The sequence below is a fragment of the Mobula birostris genome, chromosome 5, assembly GCF_030028105.1.
Source record: "Mobula birostris isolate sMobBir1 chromosome 5, sMobBir1.hap1, whole genome shotgun sequence".
NCBI classification, from domain to species: Eukaryota; Metazoa; Chordata; class Chondrichthyes; order Myliobatiformes; family Myliobatidae; genus Mobula; species Mobula birostris.
The window spans coordinates 173606917-173620906 of record NC_092374.1 but is presented as its reverse complement, the minus strand read 5'-3'; positions in this window follow the sequence as shown (position 1 = coordinate 173620906).

Sequence of the window (13990 nt, the reverse complement as noted above, 5' to 3'; positions counted from 1 at the left end):
ATGAGAATATTCTCACGTTCCCGAGTCTGGACTCTCACACCATTCAGCCCCGTGCAGTTGCACATTGCTGCCTAACAAGTCGTAGAATTGTCACGATTGCTGATATAAAAACTAAATTCCATTACATCGTCTGGTAGAACGAGGTACATGTTGAGGATTGTGCTTTTTTTATGTGGACATGATAGTTAAACTGTCAGCAATATCCACGAATAAATACTGAAATAGCTGCTAGTCAGAGAGCTGACTCTGGTTATATCACTAATCTTCTCTTACCTTATACATAATTTATGATGAATTGCAAATCACATGAAATCAGATTGTATCACAGTAAATAGATTTTTTGCTAAGCTATCTTAATCAAGCCATTTGCCAATATTTACTGATGAAAACTTCAATGTTAAACAACAAATTATCAGAAGTACATTTCTTGTGCAAGTATAATGTTGTAAAGACATTAACTGCTCTGAACTAAATAATCTCTTAAGGGAACAAATATTCGTAAAGCCTCCCCTGGTGGCTGAGCTCATTAAGATCTCCTTGTGGATCGAGCTAGATACTCATTTGATCAGGATGCTACAGAGGCATTTGATTAAGGCTCCAATTGCACAGCGGGAATGCAGCTCTTAAAACCCCAGCTGACAGTTTGCTTGAATAGGCATGATTTAGGATTTGAACCACTGGACCTGTTAATGTCAGAATTATTGAGGACATGTTGTCTCTCATGAAAATGCAGCAATTTTACCTGCTTAGGAAAAAAATTCCATCTTAGAATCATGGAACAGAATAGTTTGTTCTGCATAAGGGCTGAGGAATTACTTGGATTTTCACCACATACGGTACAGCACAGAGTTTTCAAACATTTTCATCCATCTCTGCAATAGGAAAATATATAATTATTACATTTATATAGTCATTCTTGAGTTACCTATAATATGTGCTCTGACTGTAAACTCAGATAATTTTCAGAATCAGATTTATTATCACTGTCTGAAATGACGTGAAATTTGTGCTTTGCAGCCAAGACATAAATCGGAAAACAAATAGTAGAAAAAAGGGAATAATGAGGCAGTGTTTTTGACTTCATAAGCCGTTCAGAAATCTGATAGTGGAGAGAAAGAAGCTGTTTCTAAAACGCTGAGTGTGTGCCTTTCTAACTTTTAATGGTTAATGCCATAGTCAGTCAGTTTAATCCATGCTAGGTTGAACAAATAGTCAGAGACACACTTGAAATGCAATGCTCTCATTTATAAGAGTCAACAATACGGTGCAAAGATTAGTGGGCCTGATTCCTATGGCATCTCTGATTTAACATAGATGAGTGGTTTGGACTTAAAGAGATTGTCTGCATTTGCACTACAGAGTAACGTTCACTTCAGACTAATTCTATGTTTGCACTCTATAATGAGCTGAAATCCAGAGCCACAGATTGATTTTGCATAGAGCTGAAATGGGTGTTGGGGGGCAGGGCAGGAAATAGGAGTTGGGGAGAGCGTCTTATCACTATTGCACTACGCCGCACCTCAACAATAGGTTAACATTAGTAAAAGTATAAAACTACTTTGCACTGACTTTAAGCATGCTTAAATTCAGTGGTAAGCAGTAACTGACTTACATGTAATGTCAACTTTTACCATTATCAAAGAATATGTGAACAGTTTGAAAGAAAGCAAATTTGATAAATATATTAAGACAGAGACAGAGAAAGAGCAGGATGAATTGGATTGGATTGGTTCACAAAGACTCATTAATGTGCATGGTGCCCTGTGATAATCTGATTTTAATTCCAGTTTGTAAATGCACACCACAAAGTCTTGTGATTAGCAACAGAGTTATGTTACAAATTAGTTTTAAAAAACACAGATTGCTTTTTGGAACATAACTGTTGTTATCTTTAATTGAAAAACTATTTGAAGTAACTCAGATGAAGATCATCAATCCCTGCATCATGTGTATCTTTGTGATTTATGTACCACAGATACACAAGAGCACAAGAGCACAAGGTATAGGAGCAGGAATAGGCCATCCGGACCATCAATCCTGCCCCACCATTCAATAAGATCACGGCTGATCTGTCCGTAGACTCAGCTCCATCTACCTGCCTTTTCCCCATATCCCTTAATTCCCTTACTATGTAAAAACCTATCTAACTGTTTCTTAAATATATTTAGTGAAGAAGCCTCAACTGTTTCCCTGGGCAGAGAATTCCACAGATTCACCTCTGTCTGGGAAAAACAGTCTCTCCTCATCTCCGTCCTAAATCTTCTCCCCTGAATCTTGAGGCAATGTCCCCTAGTTCTAGTCTCACCAGGCAATGCCTCCTAGTTCTAGATATGTACAGCAAATCTTTCAGCTCACTTTGTCCATGTCAACCATGATGCTTATCTAATCCCAGTTGCCTGCATTAAATCCAAATCCCTCTGTGCCATTCCTATCTACAAAAGTACACGTTGAAATGCCTTTTAAACACTGTAATTCCAACTGCCTGCACCACATCCTCTGGCAGATTTTTCTGAATATTTACCACTCTCTGTGTGGAAACATTACCCCCTGATCTCCTTTACCACTCTCATCCTAACCTGTGCCCTCTAATTCTAGATTCCCCTGCCCTAGAAGAAAAGATTCTGACTATCCATTCTATACATGTCCCTCATAATTTAATTTAATACTATAAGGTCTCGTACCTTCCAGCGAGAACAAACCCAGCTTGTCCAATTTCTCCATGGAAGTACAGCTCTCCATTTGAGACAACAGCTTCATGCACTCTGTCTATTGCTACCAAACCCTTCCTCTTGTGTGGCAACTCCAGAAATACACAACATTTCAGTCTCTAACAAATGTCTTGTATAATTGCATCATAATGTTGCTACTCTTATTGTCACAATTGACAAGAAACTCACTTCATATCAGATTTAGGTGTTAAAGTTAACTCTCAGAATGGGGCTGTATTGCAGATGGTATGTTATTCTGACGTTTGCAGGCAGTGTCAACTGAACTCATTGTTTTCATCCTCTCAAATGGTAGTAAATTCAAGTTCCTTCCCTCAGAGTCGTGCGCATAACCTGGATTAGTGCTTCAGTACAGTAATGAAGGCTTTGTGCATTGCTGAAGGACAGTTCTCGGGATGACTGAAGTCTACAGGGAGAACTGCAGTGCCAGGGATGAGGGTCTGGGGGAGCACTGCACCCTAGTAGTGTAAATACCGAGGGACTTGACGCAGCCAGAGATGCAAACCTTTGACTGAGACACTTACAGCTAGCTGCCCTCTCGGGCAGAGATATAGATCTTGACCTACTCCTACGGCTTTAAGGGAAAAGTTAGAAAGCTGAAAACATTTTGGTCCAATATTTTTTCTGTGCCAACTCAGTTGTTAGCAACTCTCACATTCCTGCAGTTTCACATTCCTGGTAACAATCATTAAATACACACTGACTCACGAACAGTGAGTACGATAGCACATTACCTGTCTGCTAATATTCTCAGCACTTCCTGAAGACCAGCAAGTGAGAAGCTCCATTTTTCTCCTCCCTAACAAGCCTCTCTCTTTAGTTTACCCTGTTGGAAGTTCTTTCGAATTCTATCAACATGAAAGTGATTCATCCACCTCGAAATGTAAACTGGACATCAGGGATAAGAGACATTTAATATTATAATGAGGAGAGAGGACACAAGCAGAAGAGAAGTATCACTTGTGGACATGTTCATTCAAAATTTCAATGAACTGACCATCAAATTTCCTTGTTCCTTGATTATAGCAAAATGCTTTACTGTGACACTGAACTGTTGGATATATTTCAGAAGCAGCAAGGGGATCCAGCACTGGAAGTGTACAGTTCTGAACACCCGTGGCACCCCCATACATGCTCTTCCTCTTTCTCCCTTCTCTATCCCTCTCCCCCATCTTCCTTTCACTCTCTCTTTATCTTTTTCTCTCTCTCTTTCTATCTTTTTCTCTCTTTCTCTCTAGCTCTTTCTCTCTCTCCCCTCTGTCTCAAGTTTTGTCCTGTTGAAATTCCTTTCTAATTCTCATCAACATAAAAGTAGCAGTGATTGCTACAGGGTGCCATGTGATTGGGGACTGAAAATGAATCATGGTAGTTAATCAATAATCTTCCCTGATAACGATTAGAAACAATTGCACATGAAGGGACTGAGAGACATCGTCAGAAAACAAATGCAGCAATTGAATGGAAAATTAAATAAATGGAATAGGTATATCTACCTTTATCTGAGCATAATTATCTTTGGCTCTTCCTTTTCCAGAGGCTTTTTGGTCCAGCTCTACTCCATCTCAGTAAAACACTTGGTCTGAAATGAAATCAGCTCTTCAATATCAATTTAATATTGAGTTTACATATCAGATGAGGAACTTTGTGGCATTTGGAACCTGAAAAGATAAACAGGAAAACAAAATAGATCAATGTCCTTTAAATTCAAGAAACATCAGAATAGTTAATTGCAAACTTCCTTCCAATGGTTTTGAACTGTAAGGTGGGAAGAAGAATTCTCTTATTTTCCCAAGTTAATGACAAAGGAGATGAATTGCAGCATTTATAGTCTTTCTCCACTGAAAGACAAAGCCTAATGTGCAAGCCACAATGATCAGATATCCAATGCCAGATTCCCCGACATAGACCCTTTACTGATTTATGTCTTGCCATGACTTTATCAGGTTGACATGATTCAAACAAAAAAGATACAAGGATATGCTATCAAAACTTTCTCAAAAAGTTTAATATTGACAACTTCTGTAGAAATGATTGGTGCATGACCCACTCAGACTCGAAGAGAACTTGTGAGAATGTTTAGTCGATTCATTTAGGAGCAGCCAGAAGCTCCCTGTACTCAATGGAAGTAGTACAATACATTCCAAACTACACCTCTATCCCATCAGATAACTCCTACCTTATCTATGGTCCTGCTCATCTCCTTTAAACTTTCCTTTCTCCCACCTTAAATGTATGCCCTCTAGTGCTTGACATTCCTGCCTCAGGGAAAAGATTCCGACTGCTTACTCTATCTATACCTCTCATAATCTTATAATATTCTAACACGTAGGCTTCCAGCCTCTGATGCTCATGGAAATAACTCAGTTTGTCCAACCTCTCCTTATCTCTCATACCCTTTAATCCAGGCAGCATCCTGGTGAACCTGTTCTGCACCCTCTCCAAAACTTCCACATCCTTCCTGCAAAGGGGTGACCATAATTAAGTGCAGCCTAACCAAAGTTTTATACAGTTGCAGCATGACTTCCTGACTCCTATAACTCAGTGCCTGACGATGAGGACAAACAAACCATATTCCTTCTTTACCACCCTATCTACTTGAGTGGCCATGTTCAGTGAGTTATGTACCTGGACGCTAAGATTTTTATGTTGTTAAGGGTCTGCATTCACTGTATACATTCCCTTTATATTTGAGCTCCCAAAATGCAACTAGCTCAGATTAAACTCTATCTGCCATTTCTCCACCCATATCCACAAATGATCTATATTCTGCTTTATCCTTGGATAGCCTTCTACACCACTCACATTCCGCGGTCCTTTGTGTGGTCTGTAAAACTTACTAATCCATGTCATCACTATCACAAACAGCAGAGGACCTGGAGCTGATCCCTGTGGCACACCTTTGGTCATGGACTACATTCTTCCACCTCTACCCCCATCTTCTGTAGCCAAGCTAATTCTGAATCCAAACTATCAAGTCATCTCAGATCCCATGCATCTTAATCTTCTAGACCAGCCTACCATGAGGGAACTTTCAAATGCCTTACTAAAATCCATGTAGACCACATCCACTGGCCTACACTCATTAATCTTCTTCATCATCTCCCAAAGTAACTCGATTCTATTTGTAAGACATGATCTGCTCTGCACAAAACCATGCTGAATGTCCCTGTTCAGGCCATCATTTTTCCACATGCACGTAAACCCCATACCTAAGAATTCTCACCAGTAACTTCCCTAGGATCTCTGATAATCCCTCAGGGAATAAAACTTATACCCAAAACTGAAAACTGTCAGATCAAACAGATCTCATGGTTGTATATGGTGACATGTATATGGTACTTTGATAATAAATTTACTTTGAACTTTGATTTCAATGAAAGGACTGCTTGTAAGTCACATGAACTTTATTTAAAATTAGCATGTGATTTGCCGTCTTTTGATCACGAAGGTGAGATTTTAATAAGTGTACATTGTAACTTGTTTTGTACAGTCCCTCAACCAGAATGAATTTCACACCTTATAACTGTAGACAAACTCTTCAGTCCAAGTTCAGTCTGGTCAACTGTTATCACTGAGGTCTCAGGATAGTAGGTCTTAAGGCATGGAGTTGATTGGTACCTTGGCTGGTCTGGGCAGAATTTGGATGAGGTTGGTAGGAGATACCAACCTCAAGTATACTCAGGTATGTGTCAGAGATAACAAGGATTTGAAAGTAACAGATGAGCTGGGGCAAAGCTAGAGTTAGGTAACATTACAGAGTTGGAAACAGGCTATTCTGCTGAAAATAAAGGTTATGTGTTAATCTTAGGGCAAAAATGGCACAAAAATTACAGCCCTGTTCATCTTCAAACTGTATGAAGGATGGAGGTGCTGGCTCAGAACAAGGCAGGAATAAAATAGTGCCCTCCCAACGTAGAGTTGAAATACCCAGAAGTCGGAAACATCATGTTCTGACAGGAAGCAAACTACTGGATAATTTATAGTGCTGGACCAGTCTAATTTCAATATATTTAGATTTAGATTAGATTTAGATTTGAATGTGTTACTATTTCAAATGTACTATATTATTGCAAGCTGTTGTTTAATTAGTTTATTCTGAGATAATACACAAAATTTCATTGTCTGTAAACTATCACTCCATGCCTTTGGCAAGTCAGAGATGTGGAAAAGGAGTTGTTCATCTTTGGTGATTATGGGATGAATGAAGAGGACTTTGATAATATAACTTAGAGCATGGTAAACAGGAACTTCTGGCACAATGAGCCCACTCTGCCCAGTTACACCCCAATTAACCTACTAACCCATACGAAATGCCGGAGGAACTCAGCGGGTCCGGCAGCATCTGTGCAAAAGGAATAAGCAGTCAATGTTTTGGGCCAATGCCCTTCATTCAGGACTGGAAAGAAAGGGGACAGAATCCAAAATAAGAAGGTGGGGGGGAGGGAGGCGAAGGAGTACAGGTGAGAATGTGACAGGTGAGGTCAGGTGAGTGAAGGAGTGAGAAGCTGGGAGGTGAAAGTTGGAAAGGGTAAAGGGACAAAGAAAAAATAATTTGATAGGAAAGAGGAGTGGACCTGTTGAGTTCCTTAAGCATTTTGTATGTGTAAGCATCTGGTGTTAATAACCTATTAACCTACTTCGGAATATGGGAGGAAACCGTATCTCCCGGAGCAAAGGCTGGTGAGCGTGAAATTCCGTACAGGCAGGGGCGGGAATTGAACCCCGGTCACCGACGCTGTAAAGTGTTGTGCTGGCCCGCTGTGCTACTGTGCCGCCCCAAATATAAACACCCTTTTCCGCTGGAAAGGGCTGGGACTGTACAGCTTACTCAGTGGCGATCCCCCAGACTCGGGGGTGGGAGAATGAACCCGAAGGACCAGCACTCCTTGCACTGGCGTAGCTCAGCGTTTAAAATGATTTCAGAAGCAAATGTGACCAATGAGAAGCCACCTCAAAAGGGAACGGATAAATTACAATATAATTACAATTCAGTAGAAAGGGTATAACAAAATTGCCTTATTATCTGCTTCTACCCATCAGGTGATGTTAACATCCCACTTTGTGGATGTCACAATTGAGTATTTTACCTACATGACTTGAGCTGAAGTGCTTTTGTACAGAGGAAATGGCTTTTGAATGTCCTTTTACCGTTCTCTTCACAACACTCTGTCTAAGCAGTAGTGAGGTGATAATGATAGCCATTGCTGACTTTTTAAACCTCCTACTTATGTTATATAAAATAATACAGGGTGTGAAAACTGTTCTAAACTCAATTCAGCATCTGTAATCTGTCATTATCCTACGTGACACGCAATATACACAGGCTGTTGAACATCCCTGGGAAACTACCTGTTCAGGACAGAAATATCCATCAGAAAAGTAGAGGAAACAACCCTCGGTGCAGCTACTGGGGGGGAGGGGAGAGGAGGGGCGCAAAACTTCCGCGCTGACACTCGGCAATGACACGATAAACGGCGGCGAACAGCGGGGCAGAAAGAGGGCCAGGGGCCTGCTCCCGGGCCTGACCAAAATGGCCATTCACGGGCCGGGTTGCGGGCAGTGAGGGCTCTGCCGACTGCCGACTACCCGTCCCTCTTCCGTTCGTACCCGGCTGTCCTTGGGGAGGGTGCATGCCTTCTCAATGGGCACAGGAATGGTGCTGCCCCCGGGGAATTGAGTGTTTTGATTCTAGTAATCGAATTTGCAAATAGTAATGTTGTTATGGTGGTATTTTGTGAGTGAGTAAGCTTTTGTAGTTTTGTATGAAAAGAAGGCTTGAAACTCAAAAGGAGCAGGAAGTATCTGTGGAGGGAATTGGACGTAACGTATCTGGACTGAAAGAGCAGAGAAGAGTTAGCCAGTATTAAGCACGTTGGAGAGAAGTGAGCCATTCTTGCACACCGAGTCTTCGGCACAACAGGGCCTGGCTCTTCTGACAGGCGAGGAAATGACGCACGGATACCGATGACTGCGGGTTTCAACCGTTTAACAACCCGATCCACCTTCGCTGAACTTCACAGACTAGGCAGAGGCACGTTATTAGCACTTCATCTCCATGCAGACAGTGATTTTCTGTTGCTGAAAGCATTATCATTCCCTCGCCCTTCCTCCGTATTACAAGAATGTAATGTAATGCTTGACCTGCAAGCACATCAAACAGCTGGAAGGGTTTCACATGCGCTCTCTGCGGTCGATCATGAGGATTCGATGGCAGGACCGAATCCCCAACCAGGAAGTCCTTGACAGAGCCAACAGCACAAGCATTGAGGCAAGGATCCTCCAGGCCCAGCTACACTGGACTGGCCATGTAATCCGCATGGGTAAATCCCCCGGCAGCTGCCCTACGGTGAGCTTGAGCATGGCAGTCGCAATCAGGGCCGCCCCAAAAAAAAAGATTCAAAGACAATCTGAAATCGTACGTCAAATGGGCAGACCTCCAGCCCTGACAACTTGAGGATTCCGCAGCCGACAGGGCTGCGTGGCGCACCCTGACCAGAAAAGCTGCATCTGACTTTGAGGATGACCGAAATCAGCACCTTGCAGCAGCATGAGACCGACGCCACAAAGCTGTGTGTGCACCTGCTCTAAAACAACCACCATTCCATGTCCAACCCGCAACCGCATGTGTGAGTGCTTCGGCCTTCGGCCTCCGCTTCGGACACATGCGCATTCATAGATGTCTTCCTCGGACCCCGAGAGACAACCACCAATGTAATGTTACCATGGTTACCTTGCAAGTTTCCGCCTTACAGAAATTTCCCTCAACTTTTTGTCAGAAACTCCTCAATCACCTCTGCTATTTCCCGTCTTGATTTAATTTGTTTGGGCTCATAGTTTTCCAGTTGTTCGCAACCCAATCGGAATGTCATTTTTTTCTTTTGCTTTCTTTTAAAACATTTCCACCCGGATTTTTTTCTTTTAATGTTTCTTTTAAAACATTTCCACCCGGATTTGGATTCCTATTGTTCAATAACATTCCGCCATTGGAGACTACTAAATCAGTTTTTGCACTGCTAAACTATAACTAACCTGCTCACCAATGCCAATGTGCATTTCATATTCCCTACAAATTACCAGATATCCCACGAGCATACATGGACCCTGCCTGGGATTTTCCCTAGGTGAACCAATTGCACCGGGTAACATCGGGTAAGTTTGGCAGAGGTGGCGAAGGTAATGTCTGGGGGAGCTTGTGAGGTAGCGAAATGACATGTTGGCTGTAGAAGTGTAGGGAGCAAAAACAGACCGATATCTAGGATAATTCCTAATTTCAGTTTTAAAACAGTTAATGGCGAACATCATGGGCACAGAACATCACGAGAAAATATTACTGTTCGCTCATTTCCCACTATTGATGGCTGAATCCGGGCGCAGTAACCAGAGACACACAACGTCGAAAAATCTTCGATGTGAAAGAAACTATAAAGAGGTTGCGAGATTATAAAACCCGGAAAGAAACCTCGCCGGTCAGCAGATTTTTTAACGCACTGAGACCAGTAACAAAGGATGAAAAAAAATTATCCAAAGACCACGTGTGGAGCGAGCATATAATGTTATTGCTGCGTCTATTAATTATGTTAATTACTGAAATCCCAAGGTTCAGGCGCCCTCTCGCCACTCCGTAAATGGATAAAATTTTCTCAACTAAAACATGATTAAAAACATCAGCTGGAACATGTTGTACCCTGGAAACATTGCACACGGATTAGTTTATAACAATTGATTATACTATGGTAACACTTAAATAGGAAACACGAAAAAAAGAATCATAAAGGGATCTCTCATCGCGTAACTTCACCGCCAAAGCAAAGAGGTTTGCATTAGTACATTATCTCGTTACAAACAGTGGTTTGAATATTAATCTGGCAAAGCCTAAATATGTTGCTGAAAATGTTATTATTCTCCCTCCGTTCCTCCATATTACAAGAAGGTAATGTGATATTAATAAAGTTGTTTTGGAAGATTCTGCCATGCAAATTTCCTCTTCTTTTCCTAAGAAACTCCTCAGTTACCTTCAATGTTGTTGTTGTTGTTGTTCGTCCATCGTTGACGTCGAAGAGGACCTCGACACCATTATGATGGTGTCGAGACTAGCGCATGATTTGGATTTAAGTGAGGGAGAGTTGCGCAGCGTCACCCTCACTCTCTCTTCCCAATTCCCATCTGAATCCAGTGTCAAGGCAGAGTCGAGACGGCTGGAGATGGGACTAGGCGCAGTGGATGACCAGGACGTCTTCTGTGTCTTGTCCTGCTCTACACGTTCCACAACGCTTGCAGAGACCGCCTTCTTGACCGTTGGACCTTCCATTGGTCTCGTCTGCTCAATCCGCCGGAGTCTGTCTTCACATGCTGGGATAGACAACTCCCTATCTCACCGAGGGTTTGAGACCCGTCGGCTACCCTCACCTGGTTTAGCCGGCTTGTCGAAGCCGTTTGCCGGGGTGTGGCCGCTGTCACATGCAAACAGCTACGGGGAGCCACAGGTGAGAGCTGAGTGCCAGGTGGGGACCAAAGGTGGACTAACCGCCCTGAAAAGGACGCGACATGTTCCCCCACCAGAGGTGCTACCCCTCCCTGACACCCCATATACCTTCAATGTAAAACATAGAACATAGAACAGAAAAGGACCTTCGGTCCATGATGTTGTGCTAATCCTTTAACCTATTCCAAGATCAATCTAATGCTTCCCTCCCATATAGTGCCTATCTTAGAGTCTATTACATGTCCCTTATGTATCTGCCTCTCCCACCATCCCTGGCAGTGCACTCCATGCACGCACCTCTCTCTGTGTAAAAAAAAACTACCTCTGACATCCCCCTATACTTTCCTCCAGTCATCCTAAAACTATGCCCTCTCTTATTCCTCATTTCTGCCTTGCAAAAAGGCTGTCCACGCAGTCTATGCTTCTTAAAATCCTAAGTCACTTCTCCATCAAGTCACTTCCCATCTCCTTTACGCCAAAGAGGAAAGCCCAGTTTGTGCAACATTTCCTCATAAGACATGCTCTCTAATGCAGGCAGCATCCTGGCAAATCTCCTCTGCACTCTCCCTAAAGCTTTCACATCCTAAGGTAGTACCAAGGGCAATGAAGAAAATTTACAGGGAAGAAATTCAACAAGAATCATCACCAAAATATTTTTTTAAGTGGGATTATCACCATCCACCTTTATATGAACTGCATTCAAAACATTTCAGCCTTGCAATTGTTTTGAAAATGCTGATGCCAATTTGTAGAGAAACACATTCACACAAGTTAAATAAACTTCCAACAGCTGGTCATTTTATTTGAATATGTTTATGACAAGCAGATGTGAAATACTGTTCCTGTTTTATATCTTTTATTTATTTTGGTGCCTTATTCACAATGGGACAAACATACTGGAGAAAGAAAGGGCAAAGATACTGACACCCACACAAGGCTTTATCCCAATGAATGACAAGGCCTCAACATGGAAATGTGAACAACTCTGGCATAAAGTAAGAAGCATAACACCAAAGCTCACTGTCACACCTTACTCTGGAGATCAGCTTTAGCAGGCTTCAGCTCCCAAAACTTCCCATGAAAGTGCTTTCAGGTCAATTTCAAACTCACAGCAACACCACCAGTTTCCATGTCATTTAATAGGAAACTAACTATCGCTGCTTTTTGGCGAACCATTGGTCATTAGACAAGGACTAGGCCACCTACGCTGTCCAGAAAGCCAGCCATTTCATAATATCACAGCTACAGCCATGACTCTAAATTCCTATCTACTGAAATTAAAGTGTAGGATAAAAAAAATCAGAGAGCAAAAAAGTGGTGGGGAGGATAAGGATTAAAATAATTTAATATATAAAAAAGACAATAGTGGGAGTAAGTTCATAATGAGTAAGTGAAGGGATGAGAAAAATTGCCTAGGGATCACCTGTTCAGAAGGTGTAAGGCAAAGTCAATCTGCTTAACCACACACTCAGTCTTCTGTCAATTGTTGAGTGCAATGGAAGGTACCACTGACAGCAACATCAGATAGCATATACACATTAATAACCTGTTTCTTGATGCCCAGTTTGGGTTTCACCAATCCAGACCTCATTCCAGTGTTGCTCCACACATTAATCAAAGAGAGCTGAGAGTAACTACACTAGGCAACATTCGACTGAACTCAGTGGGTGCCAGGGAGACCTGGTAAAACTGAACTGAATGGGCATCAGGGAGACATGGTAAAACTGACCCTAGCGGGCATCAGGAAGACATGGTAAAACTGAACTCAATGGGTACTGAGGAGGCCTGGTAAAATTGAACAGTGGATATCAAGGAGTCGTGGTAAAACTGAACTGAATTGGCATTGGAAGGACCTGGTAAAACTGAACAGTGGGCATTAGGGAAACCTGGTAAAACTGAACAGTGGACATCAAGAATATCTGATAAAACTGAACTGAATGGGCATCAGGGACCTAGTAAAATTGAACTCAATAGGCATCAAGAAGACCTGGTAAAACTGAACAGTGGGCATCAGGAAGACCTGGTAAATCTAAAACAATGGGCATCAGGAACACCAGGTAAAACTCAACTCAATAGGAATCAGGGACACCTGGTACAACTGACCTCAGTGGACATCAGGGAGACCTGGTAAAAATGAACAGCGGGCATCAAGGTGACTAATAAAACAGAACTCAATGGGCATCAGGGAGATCTGGTTAAACTGAATGTGGGCATCAAGAAGACCTGGTATAACTGAATGTGGTGGGAATCAAGGAGACCTGGTAAAACTGATCTCAATGGGCGTGAGGGAGACCTGTAAAAACTGAACAGTGGGCATCAGGTGACTGGTAAAACTAAACTCAATGGGCATCAGGGAAATCTGGTTAAACTGAACTCTGTGGGCATCAGGGAGACCCTGTAAAACTGAACGTGGTGGGTCTCAAGGAGACTTGATAAAACTGAAGTCAATAGATATCAGGGAGATTTGGTAAAAATTAACACAGTGGGCTTCAGGGAGACCTGGTAAACCTCAACTCAATGGGCATCAGGGAGACCTGGTAAAACTGAACAGTGGGCATCATGAAGCCTGGTAAAATTGAGCTCAATGGAAATCAGGGAAGTCTGGTAAAACTGACCAGTGGGTATCAGGCAGACCTGGCAAAACTGAACTGAACTGGCATCAGGGAACTGGTAAAATCACCTCAAAAGGCATCAAGGAGACTAGGTAAAACTGAACAGTGGGCATCAGGAAGATTGGGTAAAATGGAACAGTGGGCATCAGGGAAACGTGGGAAATCTCAAC